This window comes from Schistocerca serialis, chromosome 1 (genome assembly GCF_023864345.2).
Source record: "Schistocerca serialis cubense isolate TAMUIC-IGC-003099 chromosome 1, iqSchSeri2.2, whole genome shotgun sequence".
Lineage (NCBI taxonomy): Eukaryota > Metazoa > Arthropoda > Insecta > Orthoptera > Acrididae > Schistocerca > Schistocerca serialis.
This window is the reverse complement of record NC_064638.1, coordinates 1089519375-1089541095: the sequence shown is the minus strand read 5'-3', so window position 1 is coordinate 1089541095 and position 21721 is coordinate 1089519375.

Below are 21721 nucleotides of genomic sequence, written 5' to 3'. Positions count from 1 at the left end.
CAATTTAAAAAATGATAACTACGACTGTAATTTTTAAGAATATGATACATAAGTGATTTTAGTGCGTACTGCTCGGTTCCGTCTTGGGTCTGTTTTGTCTCGCAGTGTTATTTATATGCTGTGATGCGCAGCATTATGTGCAGGCTCACGGATGAAGACTTGGCCGATATGCATCCCCAGTAGGTTCTCAGTGAACGATGTGGCAGAACGGCGCAACCACGCTATGCTGAGATGTTTGCGCAGCACCACAGTTATACCTGACAAGGAAACATTGCTAACTCGACTTAGCATTTGGTGGAATGCAAGTTGTCGGCCCCAGCAATTGGTGCTGCGCGAAAATTTGGGCCACAATTCTGACAGCATGCAGGTATGATCTTCTAAGAGAAACTTTTTAAACTTTCGCGGGCATTGGTTGTTTGTTCGTGAGTAGAAGGCTTATGAATTACTATTGTGGCATTGGCAATATACTTTGCTCATTGTGTCAAAGTGCGTGGTTTCTAATCTATAGCTAGTGCCACAGATCTCTTTGCCACCAAAATTTTTACGCTGCTGTTCACAACTGCAACGTAAATGAGTGTGTCAGTAAGGAAATGGTGTAGCGCTGTTTAATTATTAACGGCGCTACTGTGCGTTATTTTCTTTGGATTTCAAAGCTAGCCTTGTTACAGGAAGTACATTTGTGTGAAAATGGTTCAAATCGCTCTGAGCACTATGGGACTCAACTGCTGTGGTCATCAATCCCCTAGAACTTAGAACCACTTAAACCTACCTAACCTAAGGACATCACACACACCCATGCCCGAGGCAGGATTCGAACCTGCGACCGTAGCAACAGCGCGGCTCCGGACTGGAGCGCCTAGATCCGCACGGCCACCGCGGCCGGCATTTGTGTGAGATGCGCTATTCTTTAACATGACTGGCATGATTAAAATGTAAAGCGACAGTAATTAACTTAATATGATAATAAATCTCCACTTTATTAGGTTTACTCATTTTGATTTTGAGGAGTATATGTAGCTGCACAGTATCAGTACGAGAGTATTGTTGAAATAATATTGAAAGCGTATGAAGTTTAAGTGCAAAATAACGGGAATGATGCTGTCGGAGAGTAAACACGCGTTCGTCAAAGATGAACAATTAATAGGCGTCAAGCGTGATGCCTTCTCAGTCGAATGCTGCAACTTTGGTTTCTGCAGACAAACCGGTGTGGTCGTGGCCTTCACTCGTGTAAAGGCTGTTAATTTGTTCAGCCGGAAAAATGGTAAACGCAATAATAGAGCAAGGAACTGTCGTGAAGTTTCACATGAGACTTGAAAAAACCGCTACCTAAACCTATCATTTACTAGAAGAAATGTATGGCAATGACTGTCTCTTATATACACGGGTTTCTAAGTGTTCAAGGGTCTCCAAGACTTCCAAGAAGACACTGAAGATGACTCAAGCCCAGGACATCAAAAACGGATGAAAATATCAAAAAAGTAGGTAACCCGATTCGAGCTGATAATCGGTCGAGTATTCGATCGATTGATGAAACCGTATGAATTGAAAAAAATTAGTAAGGTAAATTTTACATAACCAGTTTAACATGGGAAAAGTGCGTGAGGAACTGTTGCCTAAAATTCTCACCACAGACCAAAAAGAAGCTCATGAAAGGTTCAAAAATGGTTCAAATGGCTCTGAGTACTACGGGACTCAACTTCTAAGGTCATTAGCCCCCTAGAACTTAGAACTAGTTAAATCTAACTAACCTAAGGACATCACACACATCCATGTCCGAGGCAGGATTCGAACCTGCGACCGTAGCGGACTCGCGGTTCCAGACTGCAGCGCCTAGAACCGCACGGCCACTTCGGCCGGCATGAAAGGTTCTACTGAAATTTTGAATACCATTGAAAATAATACAAATTTCTTGGAAAAGGTAATAACATGTGACGAATCTTGATTTTTCACTTACGATCTAGAAACTGAGCGCCAACGCATGTATTCGAAGGGCCCTATGTCACCGAGAACTAAAAATGATGGAATGAGCAAATCAAGATTGAAAGCGATGAGTTTTTCGATATTCATGGAATTGTTTATCATCATTGGTTTCCTAAAGGTCAAACTATTAATCAGAATTACTACCCTGAGTTTCTTCCCCAGGCCTGTGAGAAAATAAGAAAACAAACGCCACGAATTGTGGAAGAAAAAATCATGGGTTCTGCTTCAAGACAGCACACCGGCTAATGTGGCATTATCCTTTAAGAGGTTTCTAGCGATACACAGTATCCCCGTGTTAGACTACCCACCATATTCGCCTGACCTAGCACCATGTGACTTTTTTCTATTCCTCACGATCAAATCTGCATTCAAAGGAACAAGATTTCAGCAGTGAAAGAAAAAGCGGCACGCGTCATTAAGGAGGTCACAGAGGAAGACATACAATACTGTTTCCATGAATGGAAAATTCACGTGGAGCGTTGTAGGGATACAGGAGGAAAGTTTATTGAGGCTGGCAATAAACAAATAAGTATGTTTGTGAAATAAAATTTTTTACAGCAATAGTCCCACTATTTTATAGCCACACCTCGTATATGGCTGAGGTTGATATATAACGCACTCATTAGTTACCATTTTCGCGTAGAATAACAGGTGTCATCGTACAAGATTTTAGAACACTGTGGACAAATGTGTCAATCTCCAGCCACCTCTTCCCTCGCCTTCAACAACACACGAGGAAGAGGATTCTACTTCTCACTCCGCTGCACAGTACTTCTTGCTAGCGCATTAGGCAGCTGCAGTGGGGCGGAGCGATTGATCAGCAATCGCTGCACGCGAAAGTTTAAAAGCTGACCTTTCAGAACGTCATAACTGCATACTATCTGAATTATGGCCTAAATTTTTGCGCGAAATCGAGTGTTGTGTCTGATATCTTGCAACTGTGCTTTTTTCTCTTTAAAACACGAGATGAGTTGGTCACTTTTCCTTGTTAGGTTTGTTGCATTACTGCGTGTTTTGTTTTGTACGTTGTGGTAATTGGATTTCTTCGCTGTTACGGAAGCATTTTACATTATTACTTTGTAACGAGGCACTGAAGACCACGGCTCCCTTGTTAGTGGATTTGCTCATATTTAACATGTCTAAAGGTGACTGTGGTTTACCGAGTGGCTATTTCTCTACTGCAGAGCCATGCAGTATAAACATATTTTTTCGTCACTTTTTTTCTAAGACGCACTTTTAGAAGGAAATGTGGTGTTTCAGAACTAAAATTTTTTCTTATCGATTTTACTGATGAACCAAAAATACCTAATTCTTTATATGCATCGTAAGAATAATGTTAATTATTTTATAGGCTATGAAGCGATTACTGTAGTTCATGTCTTCATCTATGATGAACAGTTATCTTGAAATTGCGTTTTATTTTGTTACGCACTTCTGTTAGTAAGAATGTGACTATAATCGTTGGCCGGCCGCTGTGGCCTAGCGGTTCTAGGCACTTTAATCTGAAACCGCGCGACCGCTACGGTCGCAGGTTCGAATCCTTCCTCGGGCATGGATGTGTGTGATGTCCTTAGGTTAGTTAGGTTTAAGTAGTTCTAAGTTCTAGGGGACTGATGACCTCAGATGTTAAGTCCCATAGTTCTCAGGGCCATTTGAACCATATTGTAATCGTTGTTTGAAGTTGTAAGCTTCCTGCTAGGATTTAAAAACGAATTACTTGCAAAAGTAAGTTTGGAACATACCATGAACTGAAAAATTCACTGTCATCCATAATGTTTAAACCTATGAAACAAACTGTTAATGCAAAATGTATACCTAGGCAGGAAAGACTTACTTTGTGCAAAAATTTGTAATGGGCGTTGCAAAAGAAAATTGAATTTACGTGAACCTGAATGGTCGTAACGACCATCTGGCTTTGTACAAAAAGCGTGTAAGCGACAAGGCTTCTAGCACTGTAGTGCACCAGGAATATGAACCACACTACAGTGATTGATTCTGATTATGAGATTAATCGTTGTAAGATTCCTCGAAAGTTACTGCCATCACTGAAGGCAAATTGTACACTGTGCAACGAGTGGTAGTGTGCTAAGTGCTAAGTGCACGTAGGTACAAACTCATTTATATAGCAAATTTGTGAAAAGAAAATATAATTGATTTAAAAGATATTTGAACATAAAGCCACACAATTGACTCCAAAAGAAGTTATGCCACGACGGAATGTGCATCATCAGAATTCAGAAACACAAAGTTCTCAACATGTAAACAAATGAAAGAAAGCTAAATCTAAACATAGTGGAAAACGTCGAACAAATCTTATTGGTAGGGAATGAGATGAATTTAAATGTTCTACCATGTGAATATATCGAAATCTATTCGCCTCACATAGGCACCAAGACCAGATCTACAAATGAAAGACACGCTTCCAAATCACGAAAGTTTCAAAGAAATCCTCTACCCCAAACTTCGCGATACGGACCAGAAAAATAATTGCACGTGACGTACGTGATGTCTATGAGAGATAAGCAACGTGGAATTGCAAACTCGATCATGTAGTTTACAGTCAACCTGCACTTTACCACACTACACAGTTGCAAACACTCCATCAGATTGCCCAGTAAGAAGTCACGTTAAGCACGGTGAAACTGCAAGTTTCTTCAAAGCCGCTACCCACAGTTCGCCTTATAGACTGTTCCAGAGACAAAGTATGTTGGCAGCAGTCGATTACTAGGTTGTTGTTGTTGTTGTTGTTGTGGTCTTCAGTCCTGAGACTGGTTTGATGCAGCTCTCCATGCTACTCTATCCTGTGCAAGCTTCTTCATCTCCCAGTACCTACTGCAGCCTACATCCTTCTGAATCTGCTTAGCGTATTCATCTCTTGGTCTCCCTCTACGATTTTTACCCTCCACGCTGCCCTCCAATACTAAATTGGTGATCTCTCATAGACATCACGTACTACGTAGGGAACTATATCTTTCAGTAAATCTGCTTTAACTGATTTGTGAAATAATTGAAAAATGAAAGTTGCAAAGAAAACAGCCAACTTTGAAAGTGATATAGGGAAAATCTGTGTCTCTTGTCTTTACCCGAGAATAAACTATTGATATTAGTAATCTTACACGATGTGCATTTTTCTGACCCATGGGAAGAGATCTCTGATTCTAGAAATCTCTTAAGGACAAAATTCAAAATACGGAACGACATAAACCAGTATTCAATCTAATTCCGCGATATATTGTTCTGTCAGCGCTAGAACTACTATACAGTTGAAATAACACTAGCAACTACTTTGAACAGCGGATGTTTGAATTATTCAGTGGAACGTAATTCTATGCTCCTCTAAAAGTAGACTGTGATGTTCCGATTGTGCTTATTGGTTCTCCAATATCATATTCTTTCTATATGAATGCCGCTATAAAATTGCAACTGCAATCTCAAAGAAAAGCTCAATCGGTCCAAAGCGACCGCTGAAATTGCAGTTCACGATGGAACCGGGCTATGGAAGTTCTTTACCTCTAGTAAGTCATGCAATTCTTCCGTTATTTATCTACGTTTTTGCTTGTATATGGTGCTGAAGAAAAAATTTTCGAGCGAGAACACTTTACTTCACGTCGTTTTCTTTGTGTGCGCTCACTGATCGTTTTAAGTTTCATGAGCAGATTAGAAACACCAATGAAATTCCGCAAATGTCCTGTTGCACCGTAGCACATGTGAGTGCTCTGTTGAGCACGTTTGTTGTTCAAAAATGTTCAAATGTGTGTGAAATCTTATGGGACTTAACTAATAAGGTCATCAGTCCCTAAGCTTACACACTACTTAACCTAAATTATCCTAAGGACAAACACACACACCCATGTTCGAGGGAGGACTCGAACCTCCGCCGGGACCAGCCGCACAGTCCATCGTTTTTTGTGGCTGACGATTTCCATATCGACGGAACATTGAACTCTGAATTTTTTTACCTTCAAACATTGCTCTGCTGCTACATTCAACTTCATTCTTAATTTGACTATTCAGAAATAGCGTGTCTTATCGACGTGCGGACGCAAACTGAAAAATACAGGTAGTCCGTTTGCATGTGGCATTCCTATCATCACTGTTACGGAGTTTATTTTTGAAGTGTCAGACTTAAGTTTCATACTGTCATTCTCGCACAAACTAAATTCCGTTTATTCGACAAATGGATTGGCATTAATCAGCGCCCTCTTTGTCTTTTGATTTAGGAAGTACCTCAGCACAAACGGATTGAAACCTCTGAAAAAGATTTTAAATTCAGAGATGTATCTGTTCTGCACCCTACCATGCTCTTTTATCTGTGAAATACGGCAGTTCTGTACGGCCGGTGTTTGAAGATTAACGAATATAAATATTACATAAGCACAAGCCTCTCCAGAAACAATATCCTATACTGAAAAATAATGATGATTCACAAAAATTATAATTTTATAATTTGGCAAAAGATAAAGATTTACTTGAAAGAACATATATTTATTCACGCAATACGCACAGAGTCATATTTCCTAAAATATACTTTGCTGCGTTCTCGTACATTCTCCTTTCACGCGCCAAAAATGTCGAGTTTCAATGATGGGACAGAAACACAGCGGAGTTCTGTGCATGCAAGGCCGAAGGGACATTGCATTGTTCTTCTAAACAACATAGGCTCTGCGGTATCGTATTTATCCTCCGATACCGGCCAGCGAGTCTGAATTAAAAGTCCTCCCTTGTACAGAATTAAACAATGTGTGACCGAGTAAAGGTTGTAATACAGGACTGACGACATACGGAAGTTTGGGTCTGCCCATGCGTGGGTCGTGCACGGGTATTCAGAGCCGCTAAGGCGACAGCTCACATCAAGCGGGAAATCTGGGTATGAGTCTCGGTCCGGCACAAATTTTCATTGTCCTCATTCCTTTATACAGCTGATGGTTGTTCGTATACGCAGCTGAGAATACATTGCATGTATTTTATAATGGCTGTAGTCGCCGCAGTGTTTTTTTTTTTTCCTCGGCAGTGCATGCATGTCTGAAGGAACATGGCTTCGTTTTTCTTAACAACACAAGCACTACAGTATTGTAATGAGGTCGGCTACAAATGAAAGATAAATCTCAATACGACGGCTGTGCATTGAGTTGCACATTACACTATCAGCACTGTTCAATGTGCATGACTGCACAAGTTCGGCAGTCCACAGTTGTGGCACTGTTAATTAGGTAAGCCCATCCACCACGGCAAGATCGTACCACATCGGATGGGAGAAATCGTTTTTTAACTGCCCTGAAGCCAAAAACCGCAGAAAACGCAAAATGACATTGGTTTTTATTTGTCTTGGGACGAAGAACGCATAAAAAGCAAAATGACATCGAATTAACTTTTCATAACTGGGATTCACAGTCATGTGAAGTTTCTTGAAAGGCATCACGTTTGCGCCAGTGACTGTTAAAATTTTTATTTCCACTACTGCAATTTCGGCCTTTATCAAGTGTAGATGGTTTGGCTTTAAGCCATGTCTTCTTTATACAAGCTGACACGTTTATATGTCGTTTTCATTTGCTGTTATATACATTCGTAACACAGTTAAGTAGTGCTTGCCTAAGGCCGAAATTGCAGTAGTGGAAATAAAAAGTTTAACAGTCACTGCCGTAAACATGATGTCTTTAAAAAAAATGACATCGGTTTGTAGTTGCCATGAGACTGGCGCAAGAAATGTTCAGTACGTTGTCCACGTCTTTTTGCCACAAGCTGAAATCGGGAAACAGCATGTTCTACGACACATCCGCGCTGCTGGATGGTTGGCGTGACGTTGGCGCGAAAGACTCTCGTAGCATTTATCAGTGATCGTACAGGTAACAGGACTCGCAGGATTCATTTCCTCGAAAAAAATGCGGCTCTGCGATAATCAATGCCGTCAACTCACATCAAACACTCATCTTTGCAGAATGAAGTGGTACCGCTTGACGTGTGTGCGGATTTTGTTCCCCATATTCTGCAGTTCTGCGTACTGAGATTTCCAGATGGAAATGGACTTCGTCTGTCCACAAAATGTGCCATGGGCATTCATTGTCCACTTCCAAGCGAGATAGAAATTCCGAAGAGAACGTTTGTCTTGCAGGCAGTCAGCAGGAAGCAACTCCTGAACATGGGTGATTTTGTATGGACAGCAATGCAGGAGACCGATGACCATCGCAATCTGGTCCGTTTATCCCCCACAACCACAGCAATGCAGGATGTTTCGTAGGCATGTCTAGAGTTCGTGCAGTCCCCCGTGCACTGCATACCATCGCTCGATGTTTGCAAAAATGGTTCAAATGGCTCTGAGCACTATGGGACTTCACTGCTGAGGTCATCAGTCCCCTAGATCTTGGAACTACTTAAACCTAACTAACCTAAGGACATCACACACATCCATGCCCGAGGCAGGATTCGAACCTGCGACCGTAGCGGTCGCGCGGTTCCGCACTGTAGCGCCTAGAACCGCTCGGCTACCTCGGCCGGCTCGATGTTTGCACACCACCGCTCGACCCCTGCTGCAATCCCTGTGGCCACATATTCGACAGAGGTCAGATCAAGTGCGTTCCTTCCTCTGCCACACTACACTTCAACATATCCTGTCTTTCCGAATTTTGTAATTATTTTCTCCAGACCCATAGCAGACGTCGGACCAACGCCTTTCCTGATACCCATGAGTATATAGAACTTCTGCAGGGCTACTGGCGTACAGTCACAGTTCTCGTAAAAGGATCGCAGCGTGCGATCCTTCTTGAAGACAGATGTGTTGGGAGTCCGAGGAACAGCCGGGCGCCGCGCTTCACTTGGTGTGCATATTCCGACAGTTACACCGCCATCTATTGGTCGAAATTTCGTCAATTTTGTTTTATTCCATGAGTTTTCCCTGTCAGTATGTTTTTCAAATCTGATGTCATTCTGATCAGTGGTTCTCTTTGTACAGCGTTTGGATATTGAAACTTTAATTATGGACACTGTGTACAACAACATGCAGATAAGTGGAATCTGAAGTCACACTCAACATTTACATCAACGACGCAGAAAACTCATGGAAAGGCTGCCTTTATCGTCGTAGTTTTTATCTCTACGGCATTTCATAACGTTACGCAGGGTAAATGCGAACTCCGGCGACAAAACTTCAAATCAAATGTTGTTCAGTATTTTGGTATAAGCGAAAAAGTAATTGTGTTTCTCTTGATTTCTTAGTCCCATTTATGTAGGGTGAACATTAATAAAACCGTTGTATGCACACCGTCCATTTCTGGACATGTGTTCACACGGCCCTTTCTCCTGCATTTCCAGCAGAGAATGCGGTCCTGCAGTTTGTTGGTTTTGATAATGTTCACCCCCTATTTGTACCTTCGCTACAGCACACATGTCGAAGTCATGCGCCATGTGTCTTGTTTGGGAAAAAAACAAAACAAAAAAAACGAATAAACAATAAACACTGCAATATATCCGTTTGCTATTTGAGTCGTATCAGCCAGTCTCCGGTGGCAGAGGACAGGCGGATTTCGTTCGGCCTGAAAATGAAGGGTGGATTTTTTTCCTAGTCTCCTTAAGTGGTGCCGGTGACGGGCGGAGCACACGACATGACGACTAGTAATTTGCAACGTTGCAGAGAAACTGGTAAGAGCCCTACAAGGAAGTAGCAGTTTACAAAAGCACTTAAGCGGCAACAAGAATTAGCAGCAACAAGAATTGGCCCATGAGGTGCACACATTCTGCTGCTGTTTTTGGAGCCCGTGAAATCGAAGAGTTGGTCGGTAACCATCATCAGGCGGAGGTGCCAACTTATGGGGCTCTGGGGCGGAGTTCGTTTTTTAACGCATTTCTAATTTTTCTAGCTAGTGATCTCCCGCCATCTACGACTTCACTTTTCTGGTACGGAAAACCTACAAAGCATCCGAAAGTGCGTTTCTGTGCGCGGGCGTCGAATCTTGGTTTGGCACTTCACTGCTTTTCTCAGTGAGTGTTCTGGAGTAGTGAGTGGGGACCTGTTCAGTAAAGAGACGCCTGACAACTCATCGCAGATTGATTGGCTAACTGGATGTTAGATAAAAGTAACGGGCTTGGCTAAGGATGATTCATATCGACATCTTGGGTTGTCGGGTGTTCTGCCGGATATCAGCGTCGTACTTGCACGATATTTCGGTCACGTAGCTCGTAACCTTCATCAGGTGCGACCTGAGACTGCTCCTCGAGTGGACCTGGTCCAGTATTTATGCCTATGGCCTTCCCCCTCCACCAATGGCTGCAGGCGCTTCCTCTGTGGTCCGCGCCCATTCCCTGCGACCTGCTGGAGCGTTGCTGCTCCGATTTCCGTCCGCTGCGGTTCTAGGTGTTCCCTCTGCGGTCCGCGCCCACCAAACCCGCTCTTGGGGGTTCATGTACGGTCTGGGGTACCAGGCGTTCCCCCTGCGGTCCGCGCCCGCTCACCACGACCACGCAGGGGGAACGCCTGGTACCCCAGACCGTAGACGAAACCCGCAGGAGCGGGTTTGGTGGGCGCGGACCGCAGAGGGAACACCTAGAACCGCAGCGGACGGAAAACGGAGCAGCAACGCTCCAGCAGGTCGCAGGAAATGGGCGCGGACCACAGAGGAAGCGCCTGCAGCCATTGGTGGAGGGGGAAGGCCATAGGCATAAATACTGGACCAGGTCCACTCGAGGAGCAGTCTCAGTCGCACCTGATGAAGGTTACGAGCTACGTGACCGAAATATCGTGCAAGTGCGACGCTGATATCCGGCAGAACACCCGACAGCCCAAGATGTCATTAGATCGCCGGGAAAGCCTGAAGAGTTACATGATTCATATCAATAAACTTCACTTGCTTCAGTGCAAATTTAGTCCGCCTCGATAGCTGAGAGGGCTGAGTGAAGGGTCCAACAAAGAACTTCAACGGATGTCATGTGACGTCCGCTACGACCAAATACAACGAACAATAACGAACAAAATGAAAAAGAAGCGGTCAACACGACGGAATGCCATTCGAAGGGCCCCGGCTTCGATTCCGGATTGGATCTGACATTTTCTCCGCTCAGGGACTGGGTGTTGTGTTGTCTTCATTAATATCATCTCATCCTGATCGACGCGCAAGTCGCAGAAGTGGCGTCAACTGAAAAGACTTCCACAAGGCGACCGGTCTACCCGACGGGAGGCCCAAGTCACACGACATTTCATTTCAGTGCAAATTCGAGAGTGATGATTTATGTCGTTCTTTCCCTATGCACTCTGAATCGTATTTCTGTGTCGTTCTTGTTACTGTAGGCGAAAGTTGGTAGTAACCAGATGGAGGCGGCATAATAAACTGTTAGCGGTGAACACATTCTATTCCAGTGGTCGGATCTCCAATTCTTTCCTGAAAGTTGATAGATAACTACAGGGATGTTAATCATTGAATTTAGAGTGGAAGTTTTTCCCTTTCTCACACGTCAAAGAGAGATGTGCGACTCTTATCAGTAAACGTTTCCGGTTAACTCTGTGGGAAAATACGTTGCACTGTCTCACGCCGTGCACAGCACCAAGATGGTGTTGATTCTCGCCGCAGCCTAGAGTGTGGTTTCTCGCGATGTCCAGGAAGCTCCGAGGTACAGCCGTTACTCTCTAACGAGCCACCGGAGACAAAGTATAAACAAGAAATTCATAAGTCATAAATGAGGCATTCATTCGTCGCCAGCTAAAAATCTGCTCGAATAAATATACAGAGGATAGCCAAAAATATGAAAAAAAAACCACGAGGAGTACATGCTTGAACAACGGCCTTGCCGCAGTGGCAACACCGGTTCCCGTCAGATCACTGAAGTTAAGCGCTGCCGGGCCTCGCTAGCACTTGGATGGGTGACCATCCGGTCTGCCGAGCGCCGTTGGTAAGCACGGTGCACTCAACTCTTGTGAGGCGAACTGAGGAGGTACTTGATTGAGAAGTAGCGGCTCCGGTCTCGTAAACTGACATACGGCCGAGAGAGCGTTGCGCTGACCACATGCCCCTCCATATTCTCATCCAGTGACGCCTGTGGGCTGAGGATGACTAGACGGCCGGTCGGTACCGTTGGGCCTTGATTGCCTCTTCCGGCGGAGTTTAGTTTTAGTTCATACTTGAACATAAATATAGATACTACCGAGCCTGGAGGTTGCACTATTGAATTTGACCACGAACGGCGATGTCCTCAACGCGTTGAAAGCTCCTCTCGTAGTCGCAACAATATATTGTGTAGCTGTGAGTTCATTATGTTGGACCTAAGTGGCTTCGAACGTGGGCAAATTGTTGGCCCTCGTATGATGGTGGGTGCTTCCCCGACATAAATAGGCGAAGCGTCTGGTGTTTCAACAGGCACCGTATCGAAGATTTGTATCTCATATAGGGCAAGCGGAAAAATATCATCTGCAAACTCCCAACGTGGATAAAAGTGTGTGTTGAGTGATCTTGATGGAGGGTGATCGAAGAGGCTTGCGGCGAAAAACAACAGGACAACAGCAGCAAGATCCACTGCACACCTGAAAGTCGCACTCACATAGCCTGTCAGCGCACAAACAACACGAAGGGAGCTCCATAACCAGTAAACTTCAGGTTAGATTAGATTAGATTAGATTTACTTTCATTCCAATTGATCCGTAGTGAGGAGGTCCTCCAGGATGTGGAACATGTCAGAAAAACAACAATACATGACAAATATTTAAACTAAAACAAATAAGCTAATGTACCATTCCACAGGTCCCAAGTGGAATGATCGTCATTTTTTAATGAACACTAAGAGTCATTTTACAAATACTATTGCACTGAATTTAAAATAAAAAAGTTTTATATTTATTTATAAGGTAAGAAACATGTAATACAACTACTGTAATACTTATTTACAATGAACACATTACTGCACTGAAATGGTGCAGAAGTTAGATTATACTTACACACACACACACACACACACACACACAAATTTTCAGTGAACACATTACTGCACTGAAATTGTGCAGAAGTTATGTTGTACTTATATACAAATCAGTTGGTTTTCCTCAGAAATTCATCAATGGAGTAGAAGGAGTTGGCCACCAATAAATCCTTTAGGCTTCTCTTAAACTGAATTTCATTGGTTGTTAAGCTTTTTATGGCTGCTGGCAAGTTATTGAAAATGTGTGTTCCTGAATAATGCACACCTTTTTGTACAAGACTAAGTGACTTTAAATCCTTGTGAAGATTATTCTTATTTCTAGTATTGATTCCATGAATTGAGCTGTTGGTTTGAAAAAGTGATATATTTTAATGACAAATTTCATTAAGGAATAAATATATTGGGAACCTGTAGTTAGTATCCCTAGTTCCCTAAACAGGCTTCTGCAGGATGTTCTTGAGTTCACACCACATATAATTCTTACTGCACGTTTTTGTGCCCGGAAAACTTTAGCTTGGCTTGATGAATTACCCCAGAAAATAATCCCATATGACATTATGGAATGAAAGTAAGCATAGTATGCCAGCTTTTTCATTTTTATATCCCCTATGTCTGACAAAATTCGCATTGCAAACAGAGATTTGTTAAGACGCTTCAGCAGTTCTGTGGTGTGCTCCTCCCAGTTGAATTTATTATCAAGCTGTAATCCCAAGAATTTAACACCGTCCACTTCTTCTATCTTCTTGTCATCATATGTTAGACATATATTCTTGGGACACCCCTTACAAGTTCTGAACTGCATGTAGTGTGTTTTTTCAAAGTTTAGTGACAAAGAATTGGCTAGGAACCAGTGATTAATGTCTACAAATATTTTATTGGCTGATCTTTCTAAGACTACACTTGATTTGCTATTTATTGCAATGTTTGTATCATCAGCAAACAAAACAAACTTGGCATCTGGTAATGTTACTGATGAAAGGTCATTGATATACACAAGAAAAAGTAAGGGCCCCAAAATGGAACCTTGTGGGACCCCACATGTAATTAGTTCCCAGTTGGATGATGCCTGATAGCTTGATACATGTCTCTTTCCTAATAACACCCTTTGTTTCCTGCCAGAGATATAAGATTTGAACCATTTTGCAGCATTTCCTGTTACACTATAATATTCTAGTTTACTTAAAAGGATATTGTGATTTACACAGTCAAATGCCTTTGACAGATCACAAAATATACCAGTTGCCTGCAATTTTTTGTCTAATGAATTAAGTACATTTTCACTGTAAGTGTAGATAGCCTTCTCAATATCAGAACCTTTTAGAAATCCAAACTGTGACTTTGACAGTATGTTATTTGAGATAAGATGGTTATAAAGACGACTGTACATTACTTTTTCGAAAATTTTTGAGAATGCTGGCAACAGTGAAATTGGACGGAAATTTGATGCTATTTCTTTATCTCCCTTCTTAAACAGTGGCTTAACTTCAGCATATTTCAGCCATTCGGGAAATATTCCACTGATAAACGACTGGTTACACAGATAGCTTAATATGTTACTTAGCTCAGAATCACATTCTTTAATTAAGTTTGTTGATATTTCATCATACCCACTAGATGTTTTTGATTTTAAAGATTTTATGATGGACATTATTTCTGTTGGGGTAGTGAGGGTCAAATTCATATCATGGAAGTTACTTGAAATGTCTGGTCTAAGGTAATCCATAGCAGCATCTACCGAACCTGACAACCCCATCTTTTCAGTAACAGTTATAAAATGTTTGTTAAAAAGTTCTGCAACACTATACACATCTGTCACCAATGCATCATTTACTCTTAATGCTATTTGTTCCTCTTCATGTCTGGTTCTACCGGTCTCCTCCTTCACTATATCCCATATTGTCTTTATTTTGTTATCTGATATGACTATCTTTTCCTTGTAATATATTTGCTTTGACATCCGTATTACAGTCTTTAATATTTTGCAGTATTTCTTATAATGTGCTATAGCATCAACATTGGAAATGTTTCGGATTGACAGATACAGTTTTCTTTTTGTTTTACAAGATACCCCTATTCCTCGAGTAATCCATGGCTTCTTTGTAGACTTTGCTCTAACCTCGGTAAGTTTTGGGGGAAAGCAGTGTTCAAATAGGGTAAGCACTTTATTAGCAAAAATGTTATATTTTTCATTCATGCCATGAGCACTGTAAACATCAGTCCAGTGAATGTCTCTGAGGAGTGTCCTAAAATAATCAATTTTTGGCTTACTGATTACCCTCTTGAGCTCAGATTTAACACATTTTATATCTTGTTCAGTATTAACATTTAACAGAAGGAACTGCATGTCATGGTCTGAGAGGCCATTGACTATTGGTTTTGTAATATAATTTTGTTCATTTGACTTTTCTATAAAGATATTATCAATGGCTGTTTGTGAGCAAGTGGTTATCCTAGTGGGGAACTTTACTGTGGGAATTAAGTTGAATGATAGTGTTACTAACTCAAATAGGTTCTTATTGGGAGAGTCTTTAAGGAAATCTACATTGAAATCACCAGCAACCACTATTTCTTTGTTTTTGGTTGTTAAATGGGCCAGTACAGCTTCAAGGTGGTTTACAAACAGATTAAAGTTACCTGCAGGTGCTCGATATACACTTAATATTATGAAAGATTTTTTGTGAAAATCTAATTCTGTTGCACATGCTTCCATATGCTGTTCTAGGCAAAATTTATGAATGTCTATGTTCTTAAATTTATGACAGTTCCTGATGAATGTGGCAACTCCTCCTTTCTCCATTTCTGATCTACAATAGTGAGATGCTAACCTAAACCCTGTAACACTTAAAAGTTCTATACCAGTGGTCACATGATGTTCAGAGAGGCAGATTATGTCATCTGGGTTTGAAGACTCTAATTCATCTATGCAGATAGTTAATTCATTAATTTTATTTCTCAGTCCTCGAATATTTTGATGCAATAAAGATAGCTGACATTTCACATTGACTGACTTAAAATTGGATGGAGTTAAAATATCTGCTGACAGTTGAAAATTCTTAACCAATGGCTGTTTATGTTGATGTAATAAGCTGGAATTATGTTTTTTGATTTCTTTCTCAAACTGAAGGTTTGTCTCAGTTCTAACCTCTCTTAAAATTTGTTTTCTTTCTGTCCTCCCTACCCTAAAAAAGGGTCTTTTCTGAATCCTATAACCACTGGTATTTTACCACTCATGACAGTGCCTCCCCCCTTTAACTTTCCTGCTATTTCCCCAGCCAATTTACCCTTCCCCTTCCTGTTGAGGTGAAGGCCATGCCTAGTATAATCCCACCTACTGACAGAATCAACATGAACCACACCAATGTGTGACCCCGCACCCGACATGAGCAGCCGTTCCAGCTCCAAATTAACTCTCTTGACAGAAGAGTTCAAATGAGGTCGGTCATGGCGCCCAAGAACAGATACAAACTCAACACTGGTATGCCTCGATGCTGATGCAATCTTCGCCAGGTCACACTCTATGCTGTACCCAGGATCTCTGTCAATACTGTTACCTGCCCCACCCACTATAACCACGGTGTCTTCCTTAGTGAAATCTTTGCAAAGTGATCCTAAATCCTCTGTCACCTGCTCCAGACCAGCACTAGGTTTAAAAAAATTGGTGACCTGGTATTCTGATCCTAGTTCATCCTGCAAGAGTTGGCCAACACCTCTTCCATGGGAACTACCTAACAACAACACTTTCTTTCTCTTTACTGATTTCCCTACATTCTTACTTTTCAATTTGCTGCTGAAAGTTTGTTGTGCCCTGTCTACACCTGTAACTGCTTGAGGCTCACCAGCTTCTAACTGAAGCAACAGGTCAAATCTATTTTCCACATTCACCATAAAGCTGTCAGACAAAGTTCTAGGCCTGTTCCTCCTGTTGCCTGTTGCCACTTCCCACCTCTCTTTACCCTTCTCCCTCCTTAACCTGTCAAGATCTCCCCTGGCCTTGTCTAACTCAGCCTGAAGGGCAGCAATTTTCCCCTCCTGTTCCAGTATCTTCCTATCTCTACTACAAATCCTACAAAACCACTGATGAGTCTCATTTACTTCCCCTATTCCCACGCCACTACAGTCACCCACATGGAAAAAACTACAGCACCCATCACACCAAAGCCCCGACCTAACAATTCTACGGCAAGTCAAGCACTTTTCACTCATGATAAACGTAATAATTTATTAAGAATAAGTCAGTTAAATTACAGATAAACACGAAAATATGGTTACACAAATTTGGCCTATACGCAACTGTGTGTAAACAAAAACAAAAGTGCAAAGTTTCTGAAACAACAAGTTAAACTTTACGCTACTTTCCGGAAATGCTAGTTAAATAATGAAGAGGTACGCTAAGTTAAATTGCTGGAGAGAGCAAGGAACAACTAAACGAAATTCTATAGATTTGCTGCAGCAGAACGTAAACAGAAAATACGACTGTACGGTCTTTTCGCGTTTTCTGCTATATTACGTAATGAGAAATGAAACCTTTAATGGTACACTTAAACGGCACACTAATACACTTATTTACCACGTAATCAGTACTAATCTATGTGTTTTATAATCTAAAATAACTTATCTTTACGAGAACACCAAACCTCGCGCTAGTCGCTTGGCTGCAGGGCTGCCAACCAGGTATGACCTGGAATTTCAGATCCATTCATCAGTGATGCAAATGCCCGTTAAGGGAAAAACGTAAGGCTGAAGCCATAAAACCTGGCTATGGAGCAATTGAGGAAAGTCATTTGGTTGGAAGGATCTTATTGCACACTGTTTCCAACTTCTGGCCGAGTTTACGTTGTAAGAGAGAAGTATTACGGGGGTTTGTTGATCATTTCAGCAGCCGTATCACAATTTTCTATGGCCTCCGTATTCTTCTTCCCCTATACTGATAACTGATACTGTCTTCCGACAGGGCCCCTCTTCACACAACTCGAATCTTCCGAGGCAGGTTTTGCCAGCAAGTGGATGAATTGTCGCATCTCCTCTGCCACTACAGTTCCCAGATGTCAATATTATTCTTCGAAATTAATACAGGCCCTGTATTTATCCATACCGAGATAACTGGAGGTTTTTCTGAATACCAATGGTTTTACTACAGCGTATTGGGCATGGTAGGGTGTCGTGTTTTCGGTGTTTCCGCATATTTGTCCACCCCCAGTATGTTAACACGTGCACTGCTCGCAGGGTCATATTTCGCAAGAACACAAGATGCTGTGTTTTTTCGCACATTGATTATTTTCTCGTTATCAAAGTAGAAACATTGTGTTTCAATGAACTGATTACAACACAGAAGAACGAAGCAGTTCGTTGCAAAGTTCTGGAAAATGTGATCACTGTGGTTTTTGATATTGGACTACCGCAGTGTGGATACACCAAAAATGATTTTGAGTGTCCATGTGTTGCACATCTATGGTGTGCGCACTGTTCCGTTTCGCTGTGTTTTAATCACTCTATTGTAACTCCTCATTTGCACTTCAATGACGAATGAAAGATGCACATACAGCAGCACAGAAACTTTTGCAAATATATTTCTGTAAGTACTAAATATATAAAGATACATTGTCTCAAGCAAATCTGTAGCCTCCATTAAACAGCGCCGGCCGGAGTGGCCGAGCGGTTCTAGGCGCTACAGTCTGGAACCGCGCGACCGCTACGGTCGCAGGTTCGAATCCTGCCTAGGGCATGGATGTGTGTGATGTCCTTAGGTTAGTTAGTTTTAAGTAGTTCTAAGTTCTAGGAGACTGATGGCCTCAGAAGTTAAGTCCCATAGTGCTCAGAGTCGTTTGAACCATTAAACAGCATTGGAGAATGTAAATCTTTTATTGCTAGTGTGACAATATCTACAGATACAACTTTTGTATCTACACCCACATCTACCATCTTTGCCCCGCAAACCACTTTCTCATGTGTGGTGGAGGGTACTTTATGTAACACTGAAACTTCCCCCCTTTCCCTTCTCCTGTGCTAGCCACGAAAGGTTCGCGGGAGGAGCAATTGTTGGTAAGCTTCAGCGTGGGCTCGAATATATCTAATTTTTTTTTCTTCAGAGTTTTTCTGCGAGATATACGTTGTAGGAAGCATTACATCTACTGACTATTCTATGACCGTACGATCTCGAAACTTCAACAGTTAACCACAGAGTGATACGGAACGCCTCCCCTGCAGCGTCTGTCACTGGAGTTGGTTAATTATCTCCGTCACGCGTTCGAGCTTACTGGATGAATCTGTAACAAAAGATGCTACTCTTCTTTGGTTATTTTTTCCTCTATCGGTCGTATCTGGTAGGGATGCCTTACTGCAGAGCAAAGTTCAAGCACTGAACGAACGAGGCTTTTGTAAGCACTCTCTTTGTTCGTGGGCTATTTCGCTGCTTATTCTTCCAGAAAATTTCAGTCTGGCCTGTGCCTTTCGTGCCATTGATTTTATGTCGTTTTTCCACATTCTTAGATATTTTATGGAAATAATTACATCCAGTGATTACTCTACAATAGTGAAATCATACAACAGTGGATTATCTGTGTACGTATACGCAATACGCAACATCTGTTTTTGTTGAAGACCCATTGCCATTCCCTGCACTAAGCTTCCATCCTCTGCAGGTCTTCCTGCGTTTCCCTACGGCTGTATAGCTCTGGGAATTCTCTGTGTACAACTGCATCATCCGCGAAAATCCTCACTGAACTGCCTATGTTTTCTGCTACGTCATTGGTGTATATTGTGAAAAGTAGTGGGCTACAGCGCTCCATCTACATCTACATCTACTTGGTTACTCTGCAATTGACACTTAAGTGCCTGGCAGAGGGCTCATCGAACCATTTTCATACTACTTCTCTACCATTCCACTCTCGAATGGCGCGTGGGAAAAAGGAACACCTCAAACTTTCCGTCAGACCTCTGATTTCTCTTATTTTATTATGATGATTATTTCTCCATACGTAGGTGAGTGTCAACAAAATATTTTCGCATTAGGAAGCGAAAGTTGGTGATTGAAATTTCGTAAACAGATCTTGCCGCAAAGAAAACCGCCTTTGATTAACTTCTCATGGTTGGGATTCACAGTCATATAATATTTCTTAAAAGACTGTATAAAGGCTGCATTTTGACGACGACATGTACTCATGTCAGATAGTTTTATATTCTGACGGAATGTAACTCTGCAGTGTTAGTTGACAATGGCCATAAGGCCGAAATTGCAATAGTAACAATGCATATTTTATACAGTCAACGGCGACTACGATGTCTTTTAAGAAAAACCGCCTTCGTTTCAGTGACTGCCACCCAACCCGCGTATCATATCAGAGACACTCTGACCCCTATTGCGCAATAACACGAAACGGGCTGCCCTTCTTTGCACTTTTTCGATGTCCTCCGTCAATCCTACCTGGTAAGGATCCCACACCGCGCAGTAATATTCCAGTAGAGGGCGGACAAGTGTAATGTAGACTGTGTCTTTACTGGGTTTCTCGCATCTTCTAACTGTTCTGCGAACAAAGCGCAGTCTTTGTTTCGTCTTTCCCAAAATATTATCTATGTGGTCTTCCCAATTTAAGTTGCTCGTAATTGTAATTCCTAGGTATTTAGTCGAACTGACAGCCCTTAGATTTGTGCGATTTATCGTATAACCAAAATTTATCGGATTTTTTTTTTACTACCCATGTGGATGACCTCGCACTTTTCTTTGTTTAATACCAATTACCACTTTTCGTACCATACAGAAATTCTCTCTAGATCATTTTGTAATTGGAATTGATCGCCTGATGATTTTACTGACGGTAGATTACAGCATCATCTGCAAACAATCTAAGAGGGCTGCTCAGATTATCACCTAGATCATTTATGTAAATCAGGAACAGCAGCGGTGCGCCCGAAATTACTTTTAGGTCTGAAACAAGAGTAATATCAGGTGTGCCCCACGGCAGCGTAATAGGTCCGCTGCTTTTGGTGATTTACATAAACGATCTGGTTGATGGTATTGACAGCGGCGTTAGACTGTTTCCTGATGATGCTGTAGTCTACAGGAAAGTTGTGAACAAATCAATGAGGATTTGAAGAAAATAAATGCTTGGAGTAATGACTGGCAGTTATCTCTCAATATTAGTTAAGTGTAACCTACTGCGTATAACAAGGCGAAAATCCCCATTAATGTACGAGTACAAAATAAATGCCCAGTTTTTGGAAGCGGTAACACCCGTCAAGTATCTGGGTGTGACTATTCGAAATGTTCTCAAATGGTACGATCAGATTACACAAGTAACGGGTAAGGCGAACTCTAGATTGCGGTTTATTGGTAGAATCGTGAAGCGATGCAGTCCTTCAACAAAGGAAATTGCTTACAATACGTCAGTTCATCCAGTCTTAGAGTATTGTTCGTCTGTATGGGACCCTTACCAGTTGGGTCTGTTTCAAGAGATTGAGAAGGTCCAAAGAAGAGCGGCAAGATTCGTGACTGGTGTATTTAGCCATCGCGAGAGAGTTACAAATCTCACAGAAAGTTTGAAGTGGGACACACTTGCAGATAGACGACGCCCTAAACGGAAGGGGCTGCTCACTAAATTCGAAAATCCGATCTTCGCTGATGATGTCGAGCATATATTATTACCACCAACTTTCAAATCACGCAATGATCACGATTCAAAGATAAGGGAAATAAGAGTTCGTACTGAGGCGTTCAGACAGTCGATTTTCCCTCGCGCGATCCGCGAGTGGAACAGAGGGTGGGGGGGGGGGGGGGGCGGGGAATTACGACTTTGTCGCGAATTGTGCTCTCCGTCAGACACTGCTTGGTGACTAGCGGAGTATACATGTATAT